This window comes from Capsicum annuum, chromosome 9, assembly GCF_002878395.1.
Source record: "Capsicum annuum cultivar UCD-10X-F1 chromosome 9, UCD10Xv1.1, whole genome shotgun sequence".
Lineage (NCBI taxonomy): Eukaryota > Viridiplantae > Streptophyta > Magnoliopsida > Solanales > Solanaceae > Capsicum > Capsicum annuum.
The window spans coordinates 40,162,817-40,181,790 of record NC_061119.1 but is presented as its reverse complement, the minus strand read 5'-3'; the positions used below and the strand labels follow the sequence as shown (position 1 = coordinate 40,181,790).

The window sequence follows — 18,974 nt, the reverse complement described above, 5'->3', positions numbered from 1 at the left end:
ACTCCCCTCGTTCTGCTTACTCTCCAGAAATTCTTTCAACAACCTAGTCCTATAAATACTCAGCACCTTAATCTTAGATTTCCCAATAACCACAAAATTCTCCAATTCAACACAACCCTTATCCTCCGCCATCAATTTCAACGTCATTTCCACCGCTGCTATCGCCCTTAAGTACCTTCCAAGTTCCCTAATTGCCACCTTCTCCACATCCTCCAACTGATCATTCTCCAACTTCCTCAACAACATCAACGAATCAATAGCAGGTAAACGGAACTCTCTCCAACAAACACACCGCAACCACTCACAACCGACAACGGCCCCCACTCTCATCAATTACCATCTTCTCCTTTTCACTAACAATAATTCTGGAAAGTTCCGAAACAACACGTTTAACCATCGAGACGACGAGTAAATTAGGGTTACTCTCCGGCAATTCTGTCAATAACCTGGTCCTATCAATATTCAACACCATAATCCTAGATTTCCACTAACCACAAAATTCCCCAATTCAACACAACCATTATCCTCCGCCATCGATTTCAACGCCATTTCCACCGCTATTATCCCCCGACTCCCCTCCAAGCTCCCTAATGGCCACCTTCTCCACATCCTCCAACTGATCATTATCCAACTTCCTCAACAACGTCTACGAATCAATAGCAGGAGTGCCCAACAAACACACCACAACCATCGCCCTCACAACCAACAGTGGCCTTCCACACACATCAACAACAATACTTCTAGAACATCCAAAAAAGCATGTTTAACCTTCGGGATGACGAGTAGAGGGCTAAGGGCTTGTCGTTGAAGATGGAAATGGTTTTAAGAGAGAGGCTGAGGGGTGGGTACCACAGTTTGTAGAGAAGAGAGGAGTTCCAATTGAGCATTGTGTAGGATTTGTATACGGCTTTCGTGTTGTTGACAGAGTTCCTTTACGGCGCTGATTTCATCAAAGTGACTTTCCATTGCAAAAAGGCCTCTCTACCGCCTCGAGGTAGTGATAAGGTCTGCATACACTTCACCCACCCCAAGCCTTATTTACCTTATTTGTGGTTGTTGTTGACTTTCCATTGCAAAAGGGCCTCTCTAACTCCCGAGGTAATGGTTAGTCTGCATACACTTTACCCTCCCAAACCTTATTTGTGGGATTTATGTGGTAGTAGTTGGTAGTAGTTGTTGACTTTCCATTGCAAAAACATCAGTCAATAGCCGTTACTCACTTTTCTTCTTCACTTCTGATAAATTTCAAGCCGCTGGAGACGGAAAAAGCTAGGAAATTTCTTAAATTTAGCTTCGAATCGCCCTTCATCGTTCTAAAATTACCCTTACTGCCATTACCACCGCTCCTCCAGCAGAAGTCGTCGTCGCCGGTGGAGATTTTTGAAGGGATAAAGAAGAGGGAATTTGGGGAGAAAGTAAAATCTAGCCTGGTAAGTTTGTGTTTTTGGCTCGTTATTATCATCTTTGATGGTAACACTGGCTCTGAGCTAACAGCCACAAAAAAAAATTTGAAAATGAGGTGTACGCGCTCGGTAGGTGATAATTATTTTATTATGAATTAACAAAGTTTGGAAAGTTGAAAATAATTTATAAATTTTTAAATTTATACTTTGATCTAAATTTTAATTAATATAAAAGAAATTGAGGGAAAAAAGACGTATTTCTCTCTTCTCATCTGTTATTGTTTTTTCTCTCTTTACGATTTTTATTGTTCATTGTTGTTACTGCTTTATTCATCATCTTCTACTTCATTATCATCATCTTCTATTCATTATCGTCTTCATTTTTTTTTGTCAACCATTCTTGTTATTTTTACCATTACTGTTGCTACTTGACTAATTTTTTAGGTGAAATTTTGTATCATACATCACTTTCCACTTTGATATTACTTCATAGGTAACTTTGGTAAGTAAAATTTTAATTTTTAGTCGAATTTGTTATCTGGGTACACAACTACTACTGTTTTTCAACAATGAATAGAACCCGATCATAAATTCAACAAAAGAGCCCACAATTTAAATAAATCACTAATTTGTTGCTTCATATAAGTAATCTATTGCAGCGAAAGACTTATATGTTGGATTTACGTTTATGGTTCTATAGTGCCCATAAATCGAACAGATGGATACTTTGTTGCAACAGAAGAGTTATCTGTTGCAACAGACTAGTTATCTGTTGCAATAGACTTATTATCTGTTGCATCAGATTGATTATTTGTTGCAACAGAAGAGTTATCTGTTGCAACAGATGAATAATCTGTTTGGAACAACACAAATCAACTCCTGCCACAAACCCAACAGATAACCAATATGTTTCAACTCTTGTTATTGCTACTGGATTCAAAATTATTCCTTAAGTTCAATCGTCGACATGTTTGTTGAGAAAATAATAGACAGAATGAAAAATTAAATATGAATTAAAACGTCAAAGTCGATCAAACATAATTTTTTTATTAAACAAAAATAAATAAAAATACATAGACTAAAAGAAAAAAAATCTAATTATTATTATTATTATTATTGCCAGCCGACCAATCTTGAACCGGCAACAGTAGAGCCCTACTCAGCCAGCGAATCTCCCGGACCATCCTTGCTCTCACAGCGGCTAACTCTTACTGCAGGTTATTAACCTGCCTCTGAAGTTCTCACACGGTGTCTTGCAGAATAGCAATATCCCAAACTAGATCAGTCATATCTAGAATAGGCATGGATTGACAAAAAGAGTTAAAATAAAAGTAAAAAAAAATATTCAAATGTAATACAACGTATACTACCAATTGGTTATATTCATATAAAAAGTACAAAAAAAACTTACCTAAGTCAGGGAAAAGGTATCCGATCTTTGAAAAAAAGTGGTTAAAGGTGTAATATGAAAGACAAGATGCAAGAAATAAATAGAGTGTAGTAGAACGAACGAGTAAGGAGGGACCTATATATAGAGAATCGAATTTGAATGAGTTAGGCACAAAAGCGCGACTGTTCACCTTCATTTATTAATTATATTCAAACTGGTGACTTTTTTATTATTGTGAAAAGTTAATGACTTAATTAAATCAAAGTTGCTGACAGACTTTATGATTATTGTGATAAGTCGCGACTTTTTAGATTGTTATTATTAATTAGTTCTTAAATTTAAATATTTTTTTTCTCAATTAAACCATCTGTGTAACAGATAATCTATCTGTTGCAACAGATAATCTATCTGTTGTAACTGATGTTGCAACAGATAACCTATCTGTTACAACGGATAACAGATTATTTATTGCAACTGGATTCAAATTATTCCTTAATCGTCGACATGCTTGATGAGAAGAAGAAAGACTTAATGAAAATTAAATAAGTATTAAAACGTCAAAGGCGATCAAACATAATTTTTTTTATTAAACAAAAACAAATAAAAATACATAGGATAAAAGAAAAAAATAATCTAATTATTATTATTATTATTATTATTATTGCAAGCCGGCCAATCTTTAACTGGCAGCAGCAGGGCCCTCCTCAACTTGCGAATTTCCCAAAACATCCTTACTCTCACTGCTCCCAACTCTCACTGCAGGTCATGAACCTGCCTTCGAAGTTCATTCAGAGCATCTTGCAGAAAAGCAACGTCCCACACTAGATCAGTCATATCTAGAACACATATGAATAGACAAAAAACGTAAAAACAAAAGTAAACAAAAGAATCTGAATGTAATACAACGTATACTACAAATTGGGTATATTTACACACAAAGCAAGAAAAAAATTTACCTGAGTCAGGGAAGAGAAAGTGGTTGAAGGTGTAATATGAAAGACAAGATGCAAGAAATTAATAGAGTATAGTAGAATGAACGGGTGAGTAAGGAGAAACTTATTTATAGAGGACTGAATTTGAATGAGTTAGGGAAAAAGGAGTGACTGTCCACCTCCATTTATTAATTACCTATTTTAATTACTGTGAAAAGTTATGACTTAATCCAATCAAGCTGCTGATTGGCTGACTTTTTGAATATTGTGATAAGCCATGACTTTTCAGCTTATTATTATTAATTATTTTTTTGCAATAACCATTTTTATTGAGTTGTGACAGCAGATTCTATATCTGTTGCATCAGATAACCCATTTGTGACAACAGATATATCATTTGTTGCAACAAATGGACAACCTATTCTTTTTTTTTAATAATCATTATATCATTAATCCAAATTTGGTGACTTTTTTATTATATAAATTCAAAAAAACAGATTTAAAAATAAAAATGGCGAAAAGTCGCACTACTTGTCGCCTATTTAATATTAACATCAATTATTCAAATTAAATAATTATTTTTTTATGGTTATAAATTGTGTTTATCATTTATTTCCTTATTGTTTTCTGTGAAAAGAAATGACTTAATTAAATCAAGCTTCTGAGTTTTTTATTATTGTGACAAGTTATGACTTTTCAGCTTATTATTATTAATTAGTTATTAAATTTAAATAACCTTTTCTCAATTAAAAAATCGAAGACACCTTTTCAATAACCGTTTCTTTAGTAAAATAATATCCATTTTTATTGAGTTGTGGTAACAGATTGTATATCTGTTGTATTAGATAACCCATCTGTGGCAACAGATATACCATCTGTTGCAACAAATCGACCATTTATTTTAGGAGCTTTTTTTTTTATTTCTTTTAATAGCTAATTCATCAGTCACAACAAATGGGAATTGATGCATCAGCAACATTGAATGTGTTAGAGACAAAAAGTCACGACTGTTTACCTTTTATTTAACAATCATCATATTCCTTAATTAATCCAATGTTGTGACTTTTTTATTATATAATAAATAAATAAATAATTTTTAAAAAATAATTTAAAAATAAAAGTGGTGAAAAGTCATGATCAGTTATTAAAATTAAATAACCGTTCTTTTACGGTTATAAATTGTATTTATCATTTATTTTCTTATTATTAATTTATGAACTATTTTTCATATTAAATAATCGAAAAGTCTTGATTTTTCACTCTCTCAATAACAATAATCCTATTTTATTAATAACCACCTGTTGCAACATATGATCCATCTGCCGCATCAGATTAACCATCAGTTGCAACATATGGTTCATTAGTTGCCACAAACGTTCAATCCCTACCTCCAACCGTCAACATCTTGAGAATAAGGAATAGACATAATGATAATTAAATATTAAATAAGAATTAAAAATTCAAAATCGACCAAACATAGATTTTTGAATCCATTATATACAAATATATACAATAAAAAAAACATACCCTTGGGTAGATCCGATATAAAAAACAAAAATGCATACGCTAAAAGAAAAAACATAACATAATTATTATTACTACTATTATTATTATCATTATTATTAGTAGTATTAGTATTAGTATTATTTTCAACCGGCCAATCGTCATTCGGCAGCAGCAGGGCCCTCTTCAGCCTTGCTCTGAAGTCGCCCAACTCCCTCCGGAGTTTATGATGCCTTTCAAGTTCCCTCAAGGACTCAAGATGAATCACCTTGTACAAATCTGGATCAACCATATTTAGAAGTGGAGTAGAATGAACGAGTAAGGAGGGACCTATTTATAAAGGATTGAATTCGAATGAGTTAGTAAAAAAGCTAGGATAGTAAAAAAGCTAGGACTGTTCACCTCTTTTTAAATAAAACTAGTGACTTTTTAAGCTTATGTAAATTTAAAAATAGATCTAAATACAATATTTTATCTTTATTGTATTTCAGAAAGAAAAAAATTGCTTTAAAATAAATCTAACAGACGGATAATCTGTTGCACAATATATTCCATCTGTTTGATAATTTACAACATATTGACAATCTATTGCAACAAATCGATATATCTATTTGATTTTTCCAATATTGCAATAGATTGATCATTTGTCGTAACAGATGTCTATAATTGTTTGATAATTTAAACAGATGTGTCATCTGTTGCAACAGGTTAGTCATCTGTTTATTCAAATTAAGCCATAGATGGGCTAGGAAGAATAAGGTGCGTGCAGATGGATGGATCCACTTTCATATGTGGGAGTTAAGTATTATTGATAAGGTCATTGGGACAACGCACACAAAGTACAATGGTTTTTGTGAATGCAGTTTTTAACCAATTAGGCACTGATCATTCAAACAAGATCCTGCATTGTACAGTTAAGTTTGATAGATTCGAATTGATAAGGCTGAGGGCCCCATGAAGATGGTGTTGATACTCTATTCGAATTACTGACGGTTGTTGCTCATGTTTATGCGTGTCAAGTTTTGAGAAAGGATCAATATTTAGTGTCATTACAGAGATCCAATAGTGATTGGACTTAAGTGTGCATTGGACTCTGAGAAGACCTTCGAAGCCTCGCACTGCATCAAACAAGAATGGAAAACCAATAGAAATTCCCCTGGCCCAAATTTATATAGAAGGTTTGTTCGAGAAGATGATTATACGCCAGAAGAAGCCGAAAGAGAATACCTGCGAAGAAAAGGGGAGTTGATGAAAGACTATATCATCTGAGAGCTAATTGAAGAGGAAACATAGGGTAGCAAGGAACTTCTAGCGAACCTGGCCGATAAAACTGAATTAAAACATGAGATATTTGAATCAAGTGCAAATATAAAGTGTATCTAGTAATATAGATGGACACTTTGCTAGGGAGCTGCGACTAGGAAGCGTGGTTGGGATAATCACCTACATAAAAAATAACAAAACACCAAAAAAGTAGCTTTGCGGGCACCGAGGGTTGAAATGATGTACAGTAAGTCGAGAAAACTTGTTCCAAGAACAGCTGCAGTTAAAATAAGAAATCTAAGCGAAGGCGGCAATTTCTGAATTTTAAATTGTATCTCATGCCTTCTTGTTTGTAGTTCCGATTAGGTCCACTGCTATTAACTTGATCGAAACCACAAACAAGATTGAAAGATAGATTGAGTATCATTACTTTCTCAGCAATATGCAATATGGATATAATTGATTGTGTTTTCTTTCCTTAGCATGCTTTCAACATATCTTGGAGAAGATCAAAGGCTTTTTTATTATGTGAATCTCGATAATTTTCAATCTTGCCTCTAGCTTGTTGATTTGGTATTCAAGCCTGTCGTTGCCGTCGTTGAGGTCAGCATAGAGTTCTTGGTCTTTTGTAAGCTCGCCAACAAGGAACACTTCCTTCAAAGTTGTGGCATTGTAAAAGGTCTTTGGAAGGCTTCCAAAAAACTTTCTTCAGAGGGCTTAAATGATACATAGAAGGTCACTATATTTGTTTTAGGTCAACGTGTTGATGCATACTCAAGCAGTGGTCCCAATAGGATAATGTTCAACCGTTGGGACCATTGCTTGAGTGTGCATAAACACGTTGATCTAAACAAACATAGCGACCCATCATGTATCATTTAAGCCTTCTGAAGAAAGTGTTCTGGAAGCCTTCTGAAGGCCTTTTACAATGCCACAACTTTGATGAAAGTGTTTCTCATCGACAAGCTCACAAAAGACCAAGAACTGTACACTGACCTCAACGATGGCAACGATAAGCTTGAGTATCGAATAAGTAAGCTGGAGGCAAGCTTGAAAATTATTGAGATTCACATACTACAAGAAGCATCTGATCTTCTCCAAGATATATTGAAAACATGCTAAGGCAAGAAAACATAATCAATTATATCCATATTGCATATTGTTAAGGAAGTAATGATACTTAATCTGTCTTTCAATCTTGTTTGTGGTTTCGATCAGGTCAACAGCTATAACGCCCCAGGAGTACACACTGGATACCACACGATACTTGGAACCACAAGTGATCCCAAGCTAACCCATGAACTGACATACTGTTAAGCAACTGAATTATAATACATTAAATAACAAGTTCTGTTGTGCGAAAACATAATCATACTAAAAATCTTAAATAGTATGTAACTGATAAAGTTTTAAAATCTGATAAATCTGAAGGAAGAAACTGAAATTACATGACTAACTCTGATTGACATCTATGAAGCCTTTACTATATTGACTGTAGATAGTTGGGACATGCCTCCAACTACCACTAATCAATACATATGAAAAATAAATGAACTATACATGAAATAAAACTGTCTGGAGTTCCCAAAATAAGAGAACTCATCACTTGCTAGCTGGAAACTGCAACTGTTTGATCATGATACATAGGCTATAACTGGTACCTACATTATGAGACAATGTAGCACATAGACATGTATGTGGATCAGTACTTCTGGAATATACTGAGTATGCAGGGGTGAATGGAATAAGTGAAACTTATTTTATACATAATCTTAAAACACGAATGACTAGGTGTAAGTAGACTCACCAAGAGACTGAAATAAACTGAAAGTTGAAATATCTTAAAATGCGAGTAAAAAACATAATTTGATAAGCTAGTGAATCACTACACTTAGTTTCTTAAAACTTTGATTTTTATAATATAAGTAGAACTGAAGCTGGGAAAATCGTAAAACATGGGTACTGTATGAATACTTGGTTTGAAACTACGTGATGGAGAATGACAAAAATATACTAAGCTTATCTGATGCACTAAATGGCTAATAGCTGAATACTGGTCATATAAGACTGAATTGTACTTAGTTTGAACAACTGGACTGAAATTGTGGAGTACTATGCATATGAGGTAAGGACTATCTGAATAACATGAGATAACTGAGCATGAATACGTGAAAACTGTAATATATGAGAATGCAAGACCAAGCATAAATTTGTAATCTAAAATAAGTCTGAAATCTAAAAGACTATAAACTGTATAACCGAACAACTGAAAGTCTGTACACTTGGTTAAGCAAACTTGAACTGAGAATACACTGACTACTAACTGAGACTGTGGGAGGTATCATCTAACCGACATACCCCAATCTGAGCTAATCGTGGTCTAACCTGTAACCTCAGTTGGAAGAGTGTCATTACCGTGTCACGGGTACTAACACTGGCTGTATGGATCCACTATACTGATGTCCCGAAGGACCAAGGTATCAATCCTAAACTGACCGATGACCCCTAAGAGGTAGTTAAGCCTAAATTGACGGGTGACTCCTCGTATCCTACGCTAGCTACATAGTTTTGAAATACAGGGACTGCTACTAACGACTCAACATAACTGATGGGGAAATCACAATTCCTACATTCTCTCGGTGCTAAATCCTACTCCCAACAGAACTAACACGGATTACTAACTGGTGCATGCACTGATAAGTAATAACTAATAAGCTCAGATCATGGTATTCTGAAATAACAGTGCATACGGATTCTGAGGTAATTATTAATGTGTAAATTGATACTAGAACTGAAACTGGACTGAGCTAAGATTAATTGGACTCACAACTAACCATATTACTGACCGAATGATATTGCTCATGGTATAACTGAAATTATTCTGTAGATACTGAAAACTAGGTAAACAGCTAAATTTTGGGTATTCTTAACCCCCAAGACTCGATAACAATAATAATAATAATAGGACATACTAAATCTTCAGGATATAATAAGTAGTCAATATTCAAAACCCAATCATTAGGGGATTTCATCAAACACTTGGGAATCATGAACTTGAACATGGGAATATCTTAAACATGGGAGTATAGCATCATTACAGGACTAAGATCATGAATTGGAGGATTTACATAAAATTCGCTTGGAATAGGACATGGGAGTTTCACCAAAACATGAAAAGATCATAGCTTGAACATAAGAATTTTTTTAAACATGGGGGAACAATAGAGTTACATGGCAAAATTCATAACTTAGGGATTCATCTTGAAATTGGTTGAACATGATATGGGAATTTGATCAAACATGTGGATACCCTAAACTTGTGCATGAGAATGAGTAAGCATACGAAAATATCATGGCTACATGAATCAATTCACAACTTAGGGATTTGATATGAAGATTATAACATTCAAAATATGTATTGGCTCATTCCAATTGAAAACACATATACTCTTAACTTGAAATCAAACACATGAGGATCATGAGTTAAAACATGGGAGTATCTAAACCATGAAAATCACATAATTTTAATATAAAAAACATGGGTTAAGGATTTAATATGAGAAAATCACCATTCGAACGTATCAAGGCAATTTCAATGAAAAATATTTGTAAACATGATACATAATCGAAATTCATGGAGGTTTCATGAATATAATTTATATTAACATGTAAAGATCATAACTTTGAACTTGAAAATGGGTTTTTGGGCTCCATGGGTGAAAAGGGACCCATGGATGAACTCTCACATACCTTAATTAGATGATTTATTGAAGATTGTCAAACTTGGAAAACTTGAACTCTTGGATTCTTAAGAGGAAAAAAAGCTTGAAATTGATCTTGGGGAAAGAGGAGGGTTTACATGAGGTTTTGATAATGAAAAGTGGGCAAATAATGCCATTTTGGGTGTATTAATTAGTGTTTGGACGACTGGGGTTAAGGGGAATGGACTAAACTGACCCTTGGCCTCTTTTTTTCATGGAAATCACCATTGCGTTATGGCCTGTAGTTGGGTTAAGCAGCTCTCACGATGAGGGGCTATCGCGACCCCTTACTGTCTCTCATGTAAAAAGCCATAATTTTTCACTCGGGTGTCGGATTAAGGAGAAATTGGTATCGTTGGAAAACTAACTCAATTATCTACCATTTGATGGGTCTTGAGCTGAAAAATTTCATGTGCATCAAAATTTATACACGTTCAAATTAGATCCTTGTAGAATCAAATACAAAACTTTGGACGAATCAAAGGCTCTTAGCTCAACTTTGTTCTAAGTGATTCCTATGAACATTTTTCTCTTTGAAAGCACTTCACACACTAGGATAAATATCATGACACATGAATTCAAAAGTAAATCATGGGATTATAGTCTACAAACGTAAGAACGATGGTTCAAAGTTTAGCCTAAAAATGTGGGGTGTTACAATAGCAGTGGACCTAATCGGAACCATAAACAAGAAGGCATGCGATGTAATTTTAAATTCAAAAATTTTTGCCTTCGCTTAGATTTCTTATTTTAACTTCAGCTATTTTTGAAGCAAGTTTTATCGACTTACTGTACATCATTTCAACCCTTGGTGCCCACAAAGCTGCTTTCTTGTTGTTCTGTTATTTTTTGTGTAAGGATTATTCTGACCATGCTACCTAGTCGCAGCTCCCTAGCAAAGTGCCCATCTGTACTATTTTTCTTTGATAGAGCCAACAAATAGATTTTTCATTACTGGATACACTTTCATATTTGCACTTGATTCGGATTTCTCATGTTCTAAGTCAGTTTTATAGGCCAGATTCACTAGAAGTTCCTTGCTATTCTATGTGTCTTCTTCGATTAGCTCTCAAATGATATAGTCTTTCATCAACCCCTTATTTTCCCTCGCAGGTATTCTCCTACCGCACCTTATGGCGTATAATCATCACCCCGAGCAACCCAACCATATAAATTTAGGCTAGGGCAATAATTATATTGATTTCCATTCTTGGTTGAAGTAGTGGGAGGCTTTGAAGGCCCTCTCAGAGTCTAATGCACCCTATAAGTTAGTCCAATCGTTATTGAATCTTTTTACAATGCCACTAAAACTTGATCCCTTCACAATGCTTGATACATAAACATGAGCAACAACTGATATTAAATCTTAACAGGGTATCAAAACTATATTCATGGTCCCTCAGCCTTATCAGTTCGAACCTATCAAACTTAACTGTAAAATTACAAATATCTTGTTTGAATGATCAATGACTAATCAATAAAAAATAGCATTCATAAAATCAATATACTTTATGTGTGTTTTCATGATAACATTATCAGTAATACATAGCACCCACATATGAAGTGGTTTCATCTACAAACAGCTTATTCTTTTGAACCCATCTTTACTGTAGCCTCTTGTGTTGGTTGGACAAAAGTTGATCAGCTTTTAATTCCTTATATCTATAAAGAAGAGGAAAAAAATGATATCAAATAAGAGAAGAGCAAAAAGAACATAATACATCTGTTGCAACAGAAGTAGAGTCTGTTGAAATAGATGTGGAGTCAGTTACAACAGATATGGAGTCTATTACAATAGATGTTGAGTTTATTGCAACAGATGTGGAGTCTGTTGTAATAGATGTGGAGTCTATTACAATAGATGTGGAGGCTGTTTCAATAGATATGGAGTCTATTGAAACAGATGTAGAGTCTGTTGCAATAGATGTGGAGTCTGTTGGAATACATTAAACCACTTTTCTGGTGGTTTGATTTGTTCCAACAGTTGCTCCATCTGTTGAAACATCAATAACAATATCAACTATAAAGAAACAACAAAGAAACTACATCAACAATAAAAAAAATAACACAATTTATTCCAACACCAGCACAACAACATCAACAATAAATAAGCAACATCATTGGTTCCAACACCATCAACAACACCACACCACAAGTTCCAACAACACCAAACTCACCACCAACATCAATAATAGAATCAATAATAAAGAAACAAATAATATATATACAAAAAAGGGTACTGCCAACAAGGCTTTTAAACTTCTCCCAACAGATGACTTTTTTTGCATATTTTAATAAAAATAATGGTTCATTCATTCAAGACTTTAAAGTTTCTTCAAATTTTTAAAATAAATATGATATGGGTAAAGGGTAATTAAATAAAAGAACAAATGTAAATAACTCGCAAAGAAGAAGACGCGAATGAAAGAACAATAGTGAACCATACTTGTAATATCAAAAGCAAGTGGATCAAAATAGTAATTTCAGTCGAGGTAAGATATAAATCGATTTAGATCCAAAAGAATCTTTTTTAGAAAGAGTATATAAAAGAGAAAAAAAGACAGTTGTAATAACCCTAAAGAGAAGAGAAAGAAAAAGATGAGAGATGAATAAATTTAGGGCTGAAGGACAGATAATTCTAGACATGGGTTTAAATATTCATTAGTATTCGTTAATAACTTGAGGGGCACGAGGAAGACGGGTAACATTGATAATACAAGACTAGACTACTCAATGAGATTTTAGAGTTATCCAAGAAATATTTTTTACCGCCTTTAGTAGTACTTACTACTTTATCTATCTATCCTTCTTCTTCTTTCGAACAAAAGATTGCTTTAAAATTAAAATATAAAGATTTCCAAATAGATATGTCATCTGTTGCAACAGATATAAATATTTGTTAGAAAATTTTCACCAGCTCAGTCATCTGTCACAACAGATGCAAATGTTTGTTTGATAATTAAATCAGATATGTCATTTGTTGCAATAGATATAAATATTTGTTTGAAAATTTCTAGCAGCTCAGTCATCTATTGCAATAGATGCAAATGTCTATTTGATAATTAAATCAGATATGCCATCTGTTGCAACAAATATCAATATTTATTTTAAAATTTCCAACAGCTCAATTGTTTGTTACAACAGATTTATTTGCAATTGATTTAGATAAAACTAAGGATGAGTACGTAGGGTGAACTACAACTTTAATTGAGTCTTTGCGATTGCATGATATTGGTATTGCGTTCCTACCGACCCGAGTTGAAGTTGTTGATCAATCACTCTGAGTTAAAATATTTCGTATTAACTTATTATTGAGCTAATACTTAAATATTTAGATAGAACTAGGAATGAATACATAGGGTGAACTACAACTTCAATTGAATCTTTGAGATTACATGATGTTGGTATTGCATTTCTCCCGATTCGAGTTGGAGTCGTCGATCGATCACTCTGAGTTGAAATATTTTGTATTAAATTATTATTGAGCTAATACCTAAATTTATTTAGATAGAACTAGGGATGAGTACATAGGGTAAAATACAACTTTAATTGAGTCTTTGCGATTGCATGATGTTGGTATTGCGTTCCTACCGACCCGAGTCATCGATCGATCACTCTGAGTTGAAATATTTCATATATTTTAAAATTTTAAAAAATAATTAAGATCAATTCTGATCAAATTAACATTTTCAAAACTTTTTCATTCTTTTTCAAAAATATTAATCAACCCATACAAATCATCCATTTGCCAAAAAATGTTTCATCATTTCAAATCTCGAGTTCTCAATCTTTTCTTTCTCTCTCAATAATACAAATAACAACTTCTCAACATATTGTTCAACCCTTCAAAGCAGATTGATTTTCATCCTATTTTCAACCACATAGTTGTTATTTTTGACTTTATTTTCGCTTGTATCCGTCGTTTCTCTTTTTTTACAGGTAACAGAGTTTGAAAAGAGTTCTATATTTGTTCTTTATTCTAAAAATTAGGGATTTTTAGTTATGATGGAAAAAAGACTTTTAGTTGTATTATCTTCGAGAATGGTTTAACAATTTTGAGTTTTGATGCTAAAAATGTAGGAAGATCCTGAGAAAATCCTTATTTTTGTCCTAGTGTTTTGTTGACTGTCGTGGTATTATTGGATGGTTTTTGTGGTGTAAGTGGTGGCTGTTGTTGTTGATATCGGTATTGGTGGTGGTGTGTGGTCATGGTGATGGTGGTGGCGGTTTTAGCGGCCTTGGTGCGGGTATTGGTGGCATTAGTGGTGGTGTTAGTGGTCTTGGTGGTGGTGGTGGTATTGGTATTGGTGGCATTGTTGGTGGTGGTATTGGTGGTCTTGGTGGCATTGGCAGTGGTGTTGGTGGTGGTATTGGTGGTCCATCTATTGCAATAGGTGAAACATTAGTTGGGAGATATTAAATAGATGTTCAAACAGATTCTCCATCTGTTCCAACCGATGGGTTATCCGTTAGAGTATTTATTTGTAATGTGGCGTATAATAATTTATCAAAATTTGTCTTAGCTTTTTTTTTAAAATTATGCAGACATCAAATGTAATGTATTTTTTGTTTTTATGTTGTTTGTAGTTATAATATGTCTTCCAAAAGAAAAGAAACTGAAAGTGGATCAACTTCTGACCACCCAACAAAAAAGGCTGAGTACAAATGGATTCGGAGGAACTTCTTAAACAATCTCAGTCAGGAAATGAGGTTGAGAAAAGTTATGAAAAGGGAAGTGGAGAAGGGTATATAGAGGCTGGTGATGAAAATAAAAGTGAGGAGGAAGAAGAAGATAAACAAGATGATAATGCCTCACCAGTGGGGCATGAAATAAGATCGAAATCCCAGCATGAGACTGTCGAAACTATTAGTATTGACAGGTTTCAAGTTGCGATGCTGATAGATAACCCTGCAAAACTAACTGGTGATCATGTACTTAAATGTTAGTTGGGGAAACCTTTTGATGAATTTAGGAATATTATGAAGAATGAAAATATAGACTTTTTAAGAAGAGCTGCTTTGGACACTTTCTTGAGTTGCCTGACCACACTGTTCGTTTCCAAATGAGCATGGTATATGGTCTTCTAAGCGCATGATCAAGTATGTGGGGGATGATAAAGATTCGAAGGAGGGAGAAAAAAGATGGATGAAATCTAGATCAACTACTATGGCATATTAGTTTGTTTTGGCTTGAAAGAGTTTGCCATAGTGACGGGCTTGAGATGCGATCGTCCAGAAAAACCTCTCATCAAGAAAACACCCCCTGAAAGGTCCAAGGCAAGCAGGACAGCCAAACCACCACCTTCAAATAGACGAAAGGCATTGTCCAAGCAACCACCCGCAAAAACGAACAAATGCAAGGAAAAAATAGATGGATTGCTGGACATTGTTGGATGTAGCTATAAAATAACAGATTTGATAAAAGATCTCAAGGATAATACCATACCAAAGAAGTACAGATAACAATTGTGCTTAGTTTGGTTTGCCCATTCTGTTATATTGGCAAAAGACATCAACAAAGTCATAGAAGATAATTTATCGAAGTTTGCTGATGATTTTAAAAAATTCAACAATTATCCCTGGAGATATGACAACTACTACTTAACTATCAAATATTTACTGACAAAGCTATCCCCTAAGACGATCACATTATATGGCTTTCCTTGGGCTTTTATGGTAAATTTAATCACTATTAGTTTACTCATCCATTAATTTATATTGAATAATTATTATGAATTTTTTTTGCTTGCTTCCTGTTTACATATTTAAGGCTTGGGCATTTGAAGCCATTCCTACCCTCCGAAGGCAGGTCAAGAATTATGCGGATGAGGTTTCCCATCCAAGGATCCTTAAGTGGTTGGCTGCAAAGAGCAACACAAGAATTAAGGAGGCTGATCTCTTTAACCCTCCGGATGATACAGTATGTCTTCTTTCGAGTAAAATTGTTTGACTCAAAGAAAGGCATTGAAATATATGTGCCATCTGTTGCGATAGATGTGTCGTCTGTTGCAACAGATTACCCATCTACTATAACTGGTGCAACAGATGGGTAATCTGTTATGACAGACAATCCAAATTTTACAACAGATTAATCATCTGTTGCTCTGATTCTCTGAACCCGACTCAATAGATTACCTATCTACTTTAAATTATGCAACAGATGAGTAATCTAATGCAATATATTGTTAATCTGTTGTGATATACAGATCAGATATTGTGACAGATAGATCATCTATTGCATAACTTGACTGTGTTAACATGTAACCCAACCATTTGACTGCAAATTATTATTAAATGATTTAAATTAATGTATTTGTCTTTTTTATAGGTTATGCATCCTTGGATCACGCCTACTGAGCAGGAGTTGGGGATGACTTCTTTTATTACTCTAGGTCTTGTTGATACAATAGCAGACCCAATGGTGGAGTTAGTAAAGAAGGAATTGGCTGGAGCAACAACCATAAGAAGAGCAGTTAGGCAAGGTTAGCCTAATGTTGAAGCTCTTCATGACCAACCTACTACAACAGATTTGGGTGCTTCTTCTGGGGATATTGCTGGTGGAGTTATTGATGTTAGTGGTAACCATCCTGATACTGCTGATACTGCCATTCATGATGATGAGTATGTTGATGCTCAAGATAAATAAATATATTTGAAATTACTCCTTACACAGGTACCTCTCACCCATACATCGATCTCTCTCACCCTTATAGTGGTCTCTCTCACCCCTCTTTACCCTCATGTTCTTCTTACAAATGCAAAGTGTGCAAGGACGGATAGGATAAACTTCTTGAGAACTAGAGGCTATTTCTGAAGCTGTCAAGGAATTAAAATCTAAGAGAGATGTCATACCATCCAAAAAGGAGAGAGAGTCATACATTCCTACAGTAATGGTTAGGAGGAAGAAACAAAAAATTAGCCAAATACTCTTCAGTCTAAAAATAAAAAAAATTGCAACTCCTTCCTCTCCAAAAGTTGTTGAAGTTTTGGGGCCACTGAAGAAGGTGGACATATACGTGGCACTTGGCGATGAAGAGACCACAGAATTGTGAAATGCCAAGTCTCCCAAGAAGAAGGAACCTGCAGAAGAATACACCATGCATATGTTTGACTATGAAGACTTCATGAGTATGACAGCTAAGCGTAAGTGGTACGTGGATAGGGTAATTTTACTTTTCCTAACTTAGCTAACTTAGCCTTCTAATCTACTCCATGAAGAAGAAGCTACACAACAGATGTGTCGTCTGTTGCAACAGCTGAGTGTTCTGGTGTAACTGGTGGTTATTCTATTGCAATAGATGAAACATCTTTTGCATAAGTTGCGCTAGCTGGGTAATTTTTGAACTGTTTCAGAGTACCCTCTGCAACAGATGGACCATCCGTAGCATCTTTCCACTATGTTTTTATTCTTTATAATTACTAACCTATTAAAAATTGTATTCTTATATCACAGTATGTTGATGAAATTCCCTACCTCATGAGGGGCAGGCAATTAGTGTACCTGGATACTTATGATGCTCCCGATAGGATAATGGACCTCAACTTCTATAATAATTTCAAGAATAGGTACAATAGGCTCCGTAAGCTAGCGTCAACTCCCGATGGCATGAGATTTGATACATTAGTTTCTACGTACGAATGGGAGGAAGATCTGATTAACTATGTTAGAGGGAAGAGACCTTATCCACACGACAAGAGCTGGATCAAGGCAAAGAGAATTCTTGCAGTCATGAACGTAGAAGTCAAACATTTTCTCGCTGTTGAGATACTTCTCAAGGAGGGAAAGATTAAGGTTTATGACTGCAACTTACCTATTTTCAATGCTGATGCTTTTTTTTATCCACATGTAGCTAATTTTGGAGCTTGTTTAGGCAGAGTAAATTGATGGATCATTTGCCAGCGAAAGTCTTGATGCAGAAAGAATAGGATTTTGAAGGTCAAAACAAGGGCATGAAGCTTCAAAAAATAAAACAGGTACCGCGTGTGGGCCATACTCGCTTGCATACATCAAATGTTTGATGTCCGGCACAGAAATGTCCAATCTGTGTGATGATATTGTGGCAAAGATGCAAGAGGTCTAAGCTTATAGGGTACTAACTAAATGCTTGGAGCCTGTGTATAAAGAAGAAGATGTGCAAAGACAAACACCATAATAATTTTTTATGTTTGACGAAAGTTGATTTTTCTATAATGCAACAGATTATCTATCTATTGTAACAGATAGTATATTTGTTGTGACAGATTGATTATCTGTCGTTATAGATTGGTCATCTATTGTATTATGCAGATGTATCTCAGTCTTTATCGTAACAGATATACAATTTGTTGCAACATATAGTCTATCTATTGTAACTGATAGGTAATTTGTCGGAACAAATCAAAAAAATAGGAAGACCTAACAAATAACCTACATGTGACAACATATGTCTAAATCTTTTAGATAATTTCAATAGATATGTTGCCTATTGCAACATATGTATAATCTGTTGCGATATTTGAATCTAGTGTTCTATTTTAATTAATAAGTTCAAAACTAAGGATTAAATTATATACACAGACAACATTAAATATATCAAAGCCTTCAAAAATTACATGAAATAACTCATCAAATAAATAAATTATAAAAAAATCATTATGGGTACAAATGATCTACTCTACAAAATAATCAACAATTTAAATTTTGGTGCCAACAATTACCGAGGAGAGGTTATTACTTTGATAG

At 34.4% G+C, this 18,974-nt stretch overlaps 1 pseudogene; it reads left to right on the top strand.

The window, feature by feature from the left end:
- The first annotated feature begins 810 nt into the window (after nucleotides 1-810).
- Nucleotides 811-18,974, top strand: part of LOC107841570 — an 86,423-nt pseudogene continuing 68,259 nt past the window's right edge.